Below are 15476 nucleotides of genomic sequence, written 5' to 3'. Positions count from 1 at the left end.
GGCTTTGCCTGATGGGCTAAATCAAGATACGTTAGATTAATTAGCTATTGCTGGCAAAGAAGAGAGAAAGATGAAGAACACTATACTAAAACCAAGAAGTAGAATTCAATCAGTGGGAACCCCACAAACCAACCCTTGGAGTTGAATCTCCTGCTGACATAAAGATTCCTTACCAGGGGTGGGCAAACTTTTTGACTCGAGGGCCACAATGGGTTCTTAAACTGGACCGGAGGGCCGGAACAAAAGCATGGGTGGAGTGTTTGTGTGAACTAATATAAATTCAAAGTAAACATAATTACATAAAAGGGTACAGTCTTTTTTTTTCAATAGTTTTATTCATTTCAAACGGGCTGTAGTTTGCCCACGGCTGCCTTATACCGAGCACATAAAGGGTGGACTGAGGTAGCAGTGGCGGAAAGCAACTTTTTTTTTCTAGCCACTATCTACTTCCTCTCAGCACAACATGGAGTTGGGTGAGCTGGCATTCACAAGACGCACATGCCCGGGATTTTGTTTTTTAAATTGTATGCACTGCTTTTTAAAAAATATATTTTTATTGATCTCAGAGAGGAAGGGAGAGGGAGAGGGAGACAGAAACATCAATAAACAGAGAGAATCTCACCCTTCACTGGGGACTGAGCCCACAACCTGGGCATGTGCCCTGACTGGGAATCAAACCTCAATCTCCTGGTTCACAGGTGACGCTCAACCACTGAGCCACGTAGGCCTGGCTATACACACTGCTTTTAATAACATGATTATAGCTGTTCAGCTAGGGTGCTTCTAGATCTGCGGCTTTCAACCTGGTTCATCTCATGGCACACATAAGCCTATTACTAAAATTCTGCAGCACACCAAAAAATATGTTTTTTTGCCAATCTGACAAAAAAAAATAGGTATGAATTTGATTCATTCACACCAGACAGCTACTGTTGCATTGGCTGTGGTCACTGTTTTTCATTGACAGTCTAAGGGAAGAGAGGTCAGTGCCCCTGATCAGGAATTGTATGTTTTATAAATTCTTCTGGCACACCAATTGGAAACCGCTACTCCAGATTGAAGAGACACCCCCCCGCCCCCGCCCCCATAACAGTGGTTCTCAACCTTGGCTGCACATTAGAATCACCTGGGAATCTTTTTAAAATCCTGATTTCTGGGCCTCATCCTCCAGAAATTCCGTTTCTTTGTTATGGGGTGAGGCTACAACATTAGTAACAAAGAAACAGGATGAGGCCCAGAAATCAGGATTTTAAAAAGATTCCCAGGTGATTCTAATGTGCAGCCAAGGTTGAGAACCACTGCCCTATGAGAAGCAGCACAGCCAGAAGGGCCCGGAGCAACTGGAGGAGATGAAACACTTGGTCACTTTGCAAAGGTGAGTTGCCCGCAAACGAGCAGGAATCCCAGCCAATTGGATCCCAGCCTGATTTCTTCATTTGAATTCATTTATGTTCTCTGTCCATTTCTCCTTCTCTTTTACTGTGGATCACCTTTTCTTAACTTGGGGCTGAGAATATGTGAGGAAAGTCATTTACAACCAGGAAAATAACTGAGGGAATAAAATGATTAGAGTGACACCTGGCCCATAACGTATGAACAATGAAGAATTAATTGTTGTAACTACAGAATATTTTAACTGACCCTAGAACAGGCAGACCTGATCTCAGCTTTGGTTCTAACACCTGGTGGTTGTGTGGTCTTATGCAAATCACAGATCCTCCTTTTCTTCAAGAATCATCAGCCATAAAATGAGTGAGCACCATCTTAAAGTCTGCTGTGAAGATGAAGTGACAGTGGATGCAGCTAGGCCAGTACCACCCCTACAGCTGACATGTACTAAGAGCTCAAGAAGGAGTAACTATTATTGTTAGTAATCTTCAAATGGCATTTCTTTGCTTTCCTGGTGACACCAGGGAGAATTGTGACTGTAACTAAGAGGCCTGAAAGTGAATGCAAGTCATGGCTTTCTCATCTCTAAAATGCAGAGAGCGCCTGAGAGCCCTAGGCCGGCCACCCCTGCTCCTCCATGAGAATGGGCCCCACCCCTTCCCTGCAGAAGAGGGGGGCCAATCCCATCTTGGTGGCAGCCCTGTCGATCCAGCCTTTGCCTTTGGGGCCTACGTTCCTCAGTACATTGGGGCCTTGACTTACGAGTGTCCCGACTAACGAGTTTTTTGAGATACCAGCTGTCTCTCGGAGGATTTTTTGCATTGAGTTGATAGAGTAATTTGAGTTAACGAGCTCCTTAATGAGCTCGGTCTCGGAACGAATTAAACTCGTAAGTCAAGGCCCCACTGTACCAGCCTCTCCACTGGGAACCTGGGAGGGTCAGAGGAGAAAAGCAAATGCTCTTTAAGGGCCACGACGCCACTGATGACCGAACTCGCTGCAGTTGGAACCTTCCTGGGATCCACTTACAGTTGCCCCTGCTCATCCTCCCTCCCACCTGCAACCTTTCAAAATTCTTTGATTTATTGAGAACTATGCCTATATAACTATTTTCACCACTTTAACACCTCTGAAGACATTGCTATTTTAGAACTAAGGATACAACATTTTCAGTTAAAGAAATTATGTGTGTGTGTGTGGGGGGGGGTGTGCGGGGAATAAGTGTGTGCGCATTTGATATCATTTATGCTTTGTTGAACAAAGTCAAAAATATCCTTAGAGGGCACTGACCCATCCCCACCGGTTCCTGGGGTTGGATGCCTCAGGCTCCCACATCCACTCCTTCCTGTACCCTTTGGTAACAAAAAGGAATGGATTTTAAAATTATATATTTAATAATAATTATTAAAAATATGCATTAAACAAATACACAAACAAGAAGACAAATTTAGCCAGCATCCTTCACCTCATTTCCTCCCACCTCCCTTACCCGCTAACTGATATTCCTCTCCTCTCACTCCCTCGACAGGCTCTCTCCCTCTCCCAAGTCACTGGTATCAGGACCATTTTCCTTGGCTAAAGATTTCAAATGGAAGGGCTGGATGTGGGGAGGCAGGACACAGGCTGAATGGGCTGAGGGGTGGGGCCATCAGCAAGTGAGGGGTTTACCACACGGAGACACAGCCAGGCACCACGGATTATCAAGGATTACACAAGGATCATAGAAATTAATCTATGTACACAAACATTCCTTGTACAGGTCCTGTTTTATAGTCATACTTTAGCAAACAGAACAATATTGCTTCAAGGCTTCTGCACAGTTACTTCAACTCATGTGTGCATTGTGTGAGTAGACATGGGGGGAAAGGTTAAAATCACTAGAACTTTGAAATATTTTGATTAAAGTCATTATGTATAGAACATTGCTGTGAAGAATTTCACAATGCCATTGTTCTTCACCTCCTCTGATCATAGTATAGCCTATACATGCAAAATAGTAAAAAAGAAAAAGAAAATGTTTACTAATTCAAGGCTGCTACCAAGGACACACACACACACACACACACACACACACACACACCCCAAGGTAACATTCAGAAAATGGTAAATACAAAAATCAAGGAGAAGGAAAAATTAGACTAGAAAAAATAAGATGAAAACAAAGTGAAATTAATGGATAGAATGCACTCTGTAAAGTTTCTACACTGACTGGAGGGAGACCACAGTGTGATTCTGAGCTTGCATTAAAATGAAGTAATGCTGCTAAATTTTAGCTACCCAGAGTCTTTCTTGTCTCTCATTGGTCAGTAACACTACAGTTTGTTTTATATTAGAAGCTCCAATGCAAATATCACTACCTTCCCAACACAAACCACAGTCAAAAGAATTTCTGTAAATTTGGCTGCAATCTTCCTGATGCTTAATTAAACATATTCTGCATCTATTAGCAAACCAAGGCTGCATTTAGCTGGGATGAAGGTGCAGGTGCTTGTCATAGCCAGGAGAGGAGCTACAGAGAACTCACCCGATGGAAATGTGGGCTCACGTTGGCTGGTATTTATCTGTCAGCCCTTTCATTTTGGGGGATTTCTCAGTACAGGCCCTCAGATCTATCTGTTTCCTGGGCAATGGGCCTAATAAAAACAAAAGCACATAAAAAGATGTAGAAAATAATTATAAAGTCAACATTCCAAACAAAAGAACCAACTGGCAGTTCTGAATAGGGGAGTAAAAGTTAGATAAATATCATTTTTAGAATGCTCCCGTTTTTTGATAAAATTACTAGTGAGACCTCAACTAAAAGCATGCATTAGTAGAATATTTTTTACATTTTCAAAATGCTTTTTTAAAAGAGAACTTAGCAAAATTTTCCAGTAAAGAATTACAAGCATGCCCCAGCTGGTTTCGCTCAGTGGATAGAGTGTTGGCCTAAGGACCGAAGGGTCCTGGGTTCATTTCGGGTCAAGGGCACATGCCCAGGTTGCTGGCTCGATCCCCAGTAGGGGGTGTGCAGGAGACAGCTAATCAGTGATTCTCTCTCATCATTGATGTTTCTATCTCTCTCTCCCTCCCCCTTCTTCTCTAAAATGAATAAAAATATATTTAAAAATAGAAGAATTATAAGCAGCAGACAAGAATGAATGTTTAACCCTGGAGATCAGGGCATATAGGCCAAAGTGGTTCCCCAACAGTAAAGAAAGTCTTTGAAATCTTAATTTTATCTTAAAAGTTCATGTGAAATCCATAATATAGCTGTGTCCCTTTTAAAAACAAAGCCAAAAGCAAAACAATTTCAACTATCATACAAAATCTTCCAATCAATTGGTGCTTATCTAGGGAGATGCAATGTTTTTATCCTGTGGTTTCAAGGACTTGTCAATATGGCTAACAACTTCCCAGGAGTATGTGTAGTCCATAATTTTATCCAAACTTCATAATAGCCTTTATATGTCAGATGAGTAAGGGATGTTCTTGTTCTCATTCAGCAGATATGGAAAAGTAGGCTTAAGGAAGTGAAATGATTAACCTACTTCCAATTAGTGATTACTTTGGACCTAAAATCCAGAGCCTTTAATTACATGATTTTTTCCCACTTGGAACCTCCACATTCAGCTTCTATGAAACCTTTAGGTCATATTTTGTATGGATGCTACTCCAATTTTAGGTAGTCTTCCAAATCTTGGAGATGAAAATGTGATCCAAAGAATTCCCAGGAAATAAGACAATTTTGTTGATGCTGATTAATCCTAAATTGTTTTTGTTTCTGATAGAAGATAGCCAACATATTGTTTGTCGGGAATTTGATGTGCTGAGAAGTTCTGCTTTGCCATATATTTACTCTCTGCTGATTTTGTCCACAAATGTGTAAGCAAAGGAATAATCTTTTCTCTCTCGTTATAGATTGTTGACAACAGGGGATGGAAATTGGCCCTACTCTTTTAGATGACTAGTATTAAATGGAAAGAGTCCTTGAAAAGTGCCAATTCTTCCAAAATGATGGTGGTCTTTTGAAAGAGGTTTTTCCAAATGTGTTTGCCTTCTGAAAGACTAGTGGTTGGGGCAGTCCATAACCTTTTCCAATAGGAGAGATGGATTAGTTTTGACTGACTCTCTGTGAGAAGCTTGGTTCTGGTCCAGCTGGCATGGGCATAAAGCAAAGTAATTACTTGAAAGTAAAGGGAAAGAAAAGGAAAAAGATAAATATTGTATCTAGTATCCTCCCTGCTTACTTGGGAGTCTGGCTTTCTTTTGAATTTAAAAAAAAATCATCTTTTTTGAGCCAAGAAAAAAAAATCCCATAGTATTCCAGCAGGAAATCCCATCCAGCAGTGGATTGGGGTGTTGATAGTGGCATTATTAATTCATTTGTGCCAGAGACCCAGAATCTACATGGAATTATGTAAAATACATGAATCCTTTAACTAAAATGGAAAATGTGAAGCACAGTCCATTTTTTGAGACAACTGTTATTTAGTATATAAGATACATTAATTCTGTAATACCTTCTATGATGGTGAAAGTCTAGAGAAAAAGTTGTTGGTAAGTAAATATATATAAGTATAATAAATATATACAATGTTGAACTGACATTGCAAAATACATTTTTTAATAGTTTTCAAGGGAGCCAAAGAGCAAAGGAATAGTTTAAGATCTCCAAACATTTAGTAACATGACCTAATTCTTCTTATGAATACTCTTGATAATGAAATGCGATCAGAGACTGTACTTCCTAATTTATAACTGTCAGAAAGATTTCAAAATCCCCCACCATAGGTTTATCTAACAATAATCCTGGAACAGGCTTTTTCATGCATTACTAAGAATTTTAGAATTTGGTGGAACTCAAGCAAGTTAGGGAAGTGTAACACTGATGGGCAACCCCTTTTCTGCCAAGGACAGTTGGGTATTTATAACATCATTCGCGGCCATACAAAAGTGTCAACTTGAAAATTAGTCTGCTCTATTTAGCCAAACATTTAATTAACGCAGGGCCAGGCCAAAGGGTTTCACTGGCCTTATATGGCCCGTGGGCCGGACGTTCCCCACCCCTGTAAAAAAGAAGAAAAAAGCTTCAAATGTATCTTCTCAGTGGTTACCCTGCCCCCAGTGTTTCAGGATTAAACATTTAAAAAGCATTTTCATACGTGACATAACTCATTCAAACTCTTAAACCCTATCAAAAATGCCTTTTAGAAAAAAAAATGGTCTCTAGAAAATATACTTTTCCATTTTTAAATTGCCCTTCATAATCCACTATAATTTAGGTGATTACATTATTTCCCAGAGGTGAGCCCTACTTAGCAGGCACAAAGCTGGGAGGGAGGCCACCTCACCCACAGAAGTCAAGCAAAGAGACTTCTTGTTGGGTGAGAGCTACATGATGAAGGGCTGCAGAGGGCACACACTTGCATTTGAACAGACAACGTGGCACTTAGATATGCTTCTACATGAGACTTGGAACCTGGGATAGAAACAATCTCCATGCAGTCCCATTCCCTCACTGCCCACTTCTAAAAGCATGACTTTTCATAAATCTCAGTATCATATAATAGTACCATAGGAAGAGCATGATGGGGATGGTAGGGAAACTCTAGGGTGTCTCCAAAAATGTGTACACACACTTGAATAATTATAAAGGCAGTGTTTATTTAAATACATTTCATTTTCAAAATTGAACTGTCGGCTGTTAAAGTGTGGATACATTTCTGGGACATCCTGCATTTTGCAGACAACATGGTATAGGCACTGACCAATTCTAATAAGTGCCAACACTTTAGTGTCTGGGTGTGGAAGATCTGAACGTTTTAAGGGGAAGTGGCCGTGAGGTAGGATGGCAAAGCAGTGGCTATTTAGCAAGTATGTAAAAATATTTCATTACGTTAGCTACTAGTATTATCTAGTCAAATGATAACTGTTTTTGTAGCCTTTTAAAATAGAACCACTTCTTTTTTATGGAATGTAGTGGGGTGACATTGGTTAATAAAATTATATAGGCTTCAGGTGTACAATTCTGTAATACATCATCTGTATATTGTATTATGTGTTCACCACCCCAAGTCACATGTCCTCCATCACCACTTGGCCCCTCCCCCTTTACTGTTATTTAACTCTCCCCACCTCCTTTCCCCTCTGGTAGTCACCATACTGTTCTCTGTGTCTATGAGTTATGTTCTTTTATGTTTTTTGTTTTTTGTTTGTTTGTTTTTTGCTTAATCCCTTTACCTTTCTCACCTCCAACCCTCCTCCCATCTGACAGCTGTCAGTCTGTCCTCTGTATCTATGAGTCTGTTTCTATTGTGTTTGTTAGTTGATTTTGTTCATTAGATTCCACACATGAGTGAAATCATATGATACTTGCCTTTCTCTGATTGGCTGTGGTACTTGTCTTTCTCTGACTGGCTTATTTCACTTATCATAATACTCTCCAGGTCCATCCATGCTGTCTCCAAAGGTAAGATTTCCTTCCTGTTTATGGCCAATCTACTTCTTAAGCTTTAGAAATGAAGCCTATATTTTTCTATTTCAGGTTTTCAAATTTCAGAATTCACTCTAACTCATGGATTCCTCTTTAGGTAAGTAAGGAGACATGAGGGTATGATAGAGAAGGCCCAACTCGATAAAGAAGATGGTAAGCAAAGGGCCCTGGGAAATTGCCCACATTCCCCTACTCACTGAGGACCACCTGTGTCGTGTTTAACATCTGCCATTGTCTGGACCCACATTATCCATCATAGTAGCCACTAGCCATGTGTAGGGATTTGTATTCAAATTTAGTCTCTCTCTACCATAGATTAGACTCTCTTTCATGCTTTTCTCAAAATAGATACAGAAAATGTTTGGGTGGCTGCCATATGGGGGAGGGTTTGGGGAGTTGGGTGAAAAATATGAAAGGATTAAGAAGTACAAATTGGTAATAACAGAGTTATTACTTGAGTCTGAAATAAATAAATTACTAGCCAGTACTAGGTTTATGTCACTCCAAAAGAAGAGTATTGTGGAATGAGTGCCAGCAACCAGTTTTACTTACCCCACAATCCTTATTCATATCTGCTTTAATTTTTGAATCTTCCTAAACCCAATATAGAAATTGGGTTTGCAAAACTCCTCCTTTAAAAGTGCTTTTCACCACTTTTATTAATTTACTATAGGCCCAGTGCATGCATTAGTGCACAGGTGGGGTCCCTCAGCCTGGTCTGTGCCCTCTCACAATCCAGGACCCCTCAGGAGATGCCGGAGAGCCAGTTTCGGCCTGATCCATGCAGGTCAGGCTGAGGGACCCCACCAATGCACCAGGCCTCTAGTATGCATATAAGATCTTTGGTTCATCTCTCCCCACCCTCCCCCCCTTCCCTCTGAGATTCACCAGTCTGTTCCATGTTTCCAGGACTGTGCATTGAGCATCTACCCATTGGTGGTCAATGTGCATCACAGCTACCAGTCAAACAGTTGAATGGTCAAACGGTCGCTTAGGCTTTATATATATACACACACACACACACACACTAGAGGCCCGGTGCACAAAACTTTGTGCACTCATGGGGGGGGGGGTCCCTCAGCCCGGCCTGTGCCCTCTTGTAGTCTGGGACCCCTCAGGGGATAACCATCTCCTGGCTTTGGCCTGCTCCCTGGGGGATTGGGCCTAAGCTGGCAGTCAGACATCCTTCCAGCAGCCCGGGAGCCCTCAGGGGATGCCCACTTGCCAGTAGGGAGAAGGCCCAAGCTGCAGTTGGACATCCTTAGTGCTGCTGAGGAGGCGGGAGAGGCTCCCACCACCACCACCATGTACTGGCAGCCGTCAGCCTGGCTTGTGACTGAGCAGAGCTCCCCCTGTGGGAGCACACTGACCACCAGGGGGAAGCTCCTGCACTGAGCACCTGCTCCCTGGTGGTCAGTGTGTGTCATAGTGACCAGTCACTTCCAGTCATTCTGCTGTTAGGGTCAATTTGTATATTACCCTTTTATTATATAAGATAGAGGCCTGGTGCATGGGCGGGGGCCAGCTGGTTTGCCCTGAAGGGTGTCCTGGATCAGGGTGTGGGTCCCATTGGGGGCCTGGATAGCCTGGGTGAGGAGCTGAGGGCTGTTTTCAGACTGGCCACACCTTCTTAGGGGTGGGGGTCCCTGCTGGAGTGCCTGGCCAGCTTGGGTGAGCAGCTGAGGGTCATTTTCAGGCTTGCCACACCCCCTTCAGGGAGGGGGGTCCTGATGGGGTGCCTGGCCAGCCTGGGTGAGGGGCTGATGGCTGTTTGCAGGCTGGCCAAGGCCCCCAGCTACCCAAGCTCCCAGTGGAGGCTGGCTGGAAGTAGGTATCTGGGGTTTATTTATCTTCTATAATTGAAACTTTGTTGCCTTCAGTGGAGGCCAGAGCTGGCCAAGGCAGGCGGGAAGCTTGGCTTCCTCCATCGTCGGGGCAACCAAGCCTCCTGCTTGCTCCAGCTCAGTGGCTGCTGGCCACCATCTTGGTTGGGTTAATTTGCATACAGTCACTCTGATTGGCTGGTGGGCGTGGCTTGGGGCATAGCAAAGGTATGGTCAATTTGCATGTTTCTCTTTTATTAGATTAGATAGATTAACACTCACAGCACCATAGCATAGGAATGGGGAATAAAAAAAACACTTCCTATATTCCCAGGGTCATAAGATGCTTTATTGTAGAATAAATTTCTGCCCTTAGGTTCAAACATATCGTGGAATGTTGCTATAATCAAATTCACAGTGGAGGTGAAGTCCTTAGGTAAGTCCAATAGAGGAGTGCTTCTCAACTGGGGATAATTTTTCCCAAAAGGGACTATTAGCGGTGTTTGAAGACATATTTTAGTTGTCACAACTTGGAGAGGGGCACGCTGGCCTCTATTGGGTAGAGGCCAGGATTTCTGCTTATCAATCCACAAGTCACAGGATGGCCACCCGCAACAAAGAATAATCTGGCACTCAATGTTAACAGTGCCAGTGCTGAGAAGCCTAACTTAGAGTGACTTTCAAGGAATTTACTTTGTTAGGTTATGCCTTATACTTCTCTATATGCCAAAGTACTTCCTAAAGTAAATATTTGTTCATTCTTTATTTATGTGTTAATTGAGACACCAAAATAAGATCATGTAAGGTGTATTTGACCTCAAGGTTTTCCCATGGCATGATGCTAAGACAACGTGTACTCTGTTTGGGTTCTGGAAATTGGCAATATTGAATTAAAGACCAAGGCCCTTTTTTTGCCCTCAAGAGCAAAACCAATATTCTTTCTCCTGGTTTCTTTATGAAAGAGGTTTACATTTTTTTTTTAAAAAAAGAAAGAAAATGAAAGTCTTAATAATTTTAAGGATCTTATAAAGACTGCTGTTTCCTGAATTCCATTGATGAAAAGAAAAAAGAAAAAAAGAAATAGATCAAAATGTCAGTTTGCCCTTAAGTGATGTATTAGCTACAAGAAATCTCATTACAATTTGATGCCTGAATCCCTTGAAGGAAAGATCTTATATTGTGAAGGTAGCATATGTGTCATGTGATGTAAGTACTTACTTTTATTGAATAGGTAAGTATATAATAGCTAAAAGCCCCATAAATCAGCTAAATGTTCTCTCAATTTATAGAGAATATTTGATCTGAGAACATTACTGTCTGGTGAACGACAGGGAGGAAAAGGAGACACAAAATGCAATAGAGATGGATATGGTGGGTAATTCCTTTGGAGTCAGAGTATCAGATTTCAACTCACACAGGGACAACCTGCACTGTATCTCTACTGTCCATAGGCTGCCTGGGCAATTTTAAAAATTTAAGACTTGCATATTAGACTTGGTGAATGGGGAGTTACATGCATATAACCAAATCACTCCGGAGGGATATCCAAAAATATCGGGAGAGGATGGATGCAGCAGAGACACAGTCGAAGAAGGCATTTTTCATTGGACTTTTTATTTAAGCAAATTGAATGGTGATGAAAGAAAAAAGCAACTATATTTGGTCAATAGCTGTCAGAGAGCCTTGTTCATCAGCAGAGCAAGGAACTGCTCTTTCTGGCCGCTAGGAATGAAGATGAGCTGATTTAAATAGCCCATAGGGTCACCTGGTATTTGCCTACAGGTGAGGAATAAACTGAACTGTTTTTCTCCTTTCCCATAGAACAGTGGTTCTCAACCTTGGCTGCACATTAGAATCACCTGGGGATCTTTTTAAAATCCTGATTTCTGGGCCTCATCCTCTGGAAATTCTGTTTCTTTGTTATGGGGTGGGGCCACAACATTAGTAACAAAGAAACAGAATTTCCGGAAGATGAGGCCCAGAAATCAGGATTTTAAAAAGATTCCCAGGTGATTCTAATGTGCAGCCAAGGTTGAGAACCACTGCCATAGAAGGAGGAGGGGGGAGTTTTTTACCACCCATGGAAATTCTTCAACCCCTTTCCCTGTAGCTTTTTATTTTCTAACATGTACAGGTTCTCATACATTTAAAAAACTTTGTCCTTTAACCTTTTATAATTAGCATCTTACTTCCCTTCTATTTTCTGCTGCCAAATACTTGAATAAGAGAGCTAAAACTACTTTCATGTCTTCATCAACTTCCTAAACCCTTGGCCTTTATCCCCATGAGTAATACCACTTTCTAGGCATCAGTGGTCTCTCTTAAGACAATAAAACATTGCACATCTTGAATAAGCGCCTTGGTCCCAACTAACTCTACGTAAACATAATTGTGTTTGATTGTCATCTTTATAAACTCTGAAGAACTGAACATTCTCTTAGTTCTCCAAGTTCTCTTCTCTGACCACTTCCTTTTCATACGCTAGTTTCTTTGGGACTTCCTGATCCAAAGTACTTTTTTAGAGCTTAGTTCCTTACCATCTGCTAATCCATACAGGCTCTGAGTTCACTTACAAATAACCTTTAGACAACATGCTTACCCTCAAGCAGCTTATGATCTCATTAGGGAGACAAGCTTACTATGTGAAGCTGAAACACAAGTCAGCATATAAATCAATATGAGAGCTATGGGGAACTTTCATGGACATTTACATAACAGAATCTAATAAAGGAAGGAGGAATGGATGGATGGATGGGTGGATGAGTTGTGACTAATTGCCAGATCATTGCTGGAAAACTTAAGGAAGATTGTAGGAAAGTGCATGAAAGAGATTTAAATTGGTCTTGAAGACAGAATAGAACAGAGTAATAGACTGAGAAGAGACCTTACAGGTAAAGGAAACAGAATAAGCAAACCTTTGGGAAAATAATAGGAATGGATGTTTCTGAAGGTCTCTCATCTATAATTTTTCTCATCTGTACAATGGGGTTGAGAGTAGAAATCACTTTATAGGATTTTTAAATGAGTTGTTAGTTATAAAATGTTTTTTTTTGTAGTACCGGGCACAGAATAAACATTCAATAAGTGTTCCACTATAATGATTCTATTTGAAGGAAATAAAACCTAAAACATCTATTTACAATAAGACATACCAAACAGCTAGCTGCTAATATTAAAGTGTATGTAGTTGTATTATTTATTGCTCTGAGGATATTTGAAAAGTGCTGAAGCATTTTAGGAAACAAGAGGCTACTTTAAAAAGACCATGTTCTTACCTGTTGATGCTTACCTTCAATAATTTAAAGTATGTATTATTTAAAAATGCTGTTCATGTAGTAACCTTTACTATGATAAATTTGGGTATTAGCTGCTTCTGAACTTTTGAACCTGTTGTGGCATTGAATCCACAACCAATACAGAAATGTTTCTTGTCATTTTATAATTCATGAAGTTAAATAACTCCTGCTTGCGATGGTTATTGAGGGAAAAGGTATTGAACTTGTAGGCCTGAACTCAAAATGGATCTTTCATACACCTAGAAAATGTTGATTAGTGAACGCTCTGTTGTATATCTTCTTGGGCTATCACTGAGGGAGATTTATATTGTGGCTCAGGCCTGCCCTCTGATTTGAGGCTTCAGCTATTTACTAGGGCCTATTTTCTTCCTCTTACATCTTTTTTCCCCCCTAGATTACCTCTCCCACAATGAATGCAACACATGTACTAGTACATGCAAATCACACAAAAAATTGTATTTTCTCAATTAGATTATTTTTTATTCTAAAAGTTCCTGAAATCTCACTTAGCGTTAATGTATTCATTCAACACATACTCTATAACAGGAATGGTGTTAGGTGGTAAAAATATAAGCACACCATAACATTACTTCTACTTTCCAGGACACGCTGTTTTGTGTGGCAGAGACAGAGGGAAGAATTAGTGGTTAACTGCCAGAGCACAGACTGAAACTACACCTGAGAAGCCAGGGAGGACTCAGGAAGGTCTGGCACTGAGCAGAGGCTGAGGGGCGGCAGGTGGGGAGAGACATTATGTAAGGCTGGTGAGGAAGGATGGCACCTTCAGGGAGGTGAGGAAAACAGTGGAAAGAAATGGGGTTGTGCAATGGGTAGGGATGGGATTGGGGGAGGCACATTGTAAGGGGCCTTATACACTTAGCCAAGAAACTTGGAATTTTATAAGAGGTTTATTGTGCCCTAGATCAGCGGTTCTCAACCTGTGGGTCGCGACCCCTTTGGCAGTCGAACGACCTTTTCACAGGGGTCGCCTGAGATCATCCTGCATATCAGATATTTACATTATGATTCATAACAGTAGCAACATTACAGTTATGAAGTAGCAACAAAAATAATTTTATGGTTGGGTCACAACATGAGGAACGGCATTTAAAGAGCCAGAAGGTTGAGAACCACTGCCCTAGATGGTTTGGCTCAGTGGATAGAGCATCAGCCTGTGGAATGAAGGGCCCCATGTTTGATTCTGGTCAAGGGGACATGTCCTGGTTGTGGGCTCGATCCCCAGTGGGGGGTGTGCAGGAGGCAGCCGATCAATGACTCTCTCTTATCATTGATGTTTCTATCTCTTTCTCCCTCTCCCTTTCTCTCTGAAAACAATAAAAACATATTTTTTAAAAAGAGAGATTTATTACATAGTTTTGCAAACTGCTTTTTTCTTCTGTACAAACTACTACTTTTTATGCTTTGATAATTCTATCACTATACTTATCACACTCATTCTTCAGATACTCTACTTCTTAAAAATTGTATCTATATATATAAAAGCCTAAGGGACCAAACAACCAGTTGACTGGGCTACCAGTTGCTATGACATGCACTGACCACCAGAGGGCAGGCGCTCAATGCAGGAGCTGTCCCCTGGTGGTCAGTGTGCTCCCACAGTGGAAGTGCCGCTCAGCTGACAGACAGGCGCTAGATGCCAGGCTCATGGCTGGTGAATGCAGCTGCTGGGGTGGGAGCTTCCCCTGCCTCCAAGGCAGCACCACCAAGCAGCAGTGGCGGACAGGTGTAGTGGGCCAGGCTGAGCGGGAGAGGCGCAGTGCCCGGCCCGGGTTCAGGCTCCTCCCTGGCTGCCTGCCACTTTGCACACTACTACATCGCTGAGGGGATGCTGGATTGCTGGTAGTCTGACATCCCCCGAGGGGACCCAGATTGCAAGAGGATACAGGCCAGACTGAGGGACCCCATCAGTGCACGAACCCATGCACTGGGCCTCTAGTATAGCATAAATGTGAATTTTTTAAAATATGTTTATGCATTTTTTTTCTTTTAAGGTATAATTGACATACAACATGTATTAGTTTCAGGTGTACAACATAGTGATTCATTTATGCTTTTGTTTATTCCATTATTATCCTTTAAGAGAGTTTAATCAGCAAAGTGTGATCAAACTTGAATAACATTCCATTTCCTTCATAAACTATTAGGGAAATTCTATAATCTCTTTGACCTCTACTTGAACACTGAATGTTATTTATAACCAGAAAAAAAATGTGTTTATAAGTAAAAACAGAGATTCCGTTAACTTATCTTCATGAATGTTCTAATCTCTCTCCACTTAAACCCATCTTATCTTTATGGCTCTCTTTATCTAGCCAAGTAATAATTGTGTTTTCAATTCCAGTGTTTCTCATTATTCCCATTTCCCAAGTCCTTCTCAGACTTCACTCCACATTCAGCTATTAAATTGTGCCCATCTCTTTAGTAATGTACGCTTCACTGAGTACCCATGCTGTGGTAGGCACAGCTGGGGGC

This window comes from Myotis davidii, unplaced genomic scaffold (genome assembly GCF_000327345.1).
Source record: "Myotis davidii unplaced genomic scaffold, ASM32734v1 scaffold46, whole genome shotgun sequence".
NCBI classification, from domain to species: Eukaryota; Metazoa; Chordata; class Mammalia; order Chiroptera; family Vespertilionidae; genus Myotis; species Myotis davidii.
The sequence above is the reverse complement of the archived record's forward strand: the minus strand, read 5'-3'. Positions refer to the sequence as shown.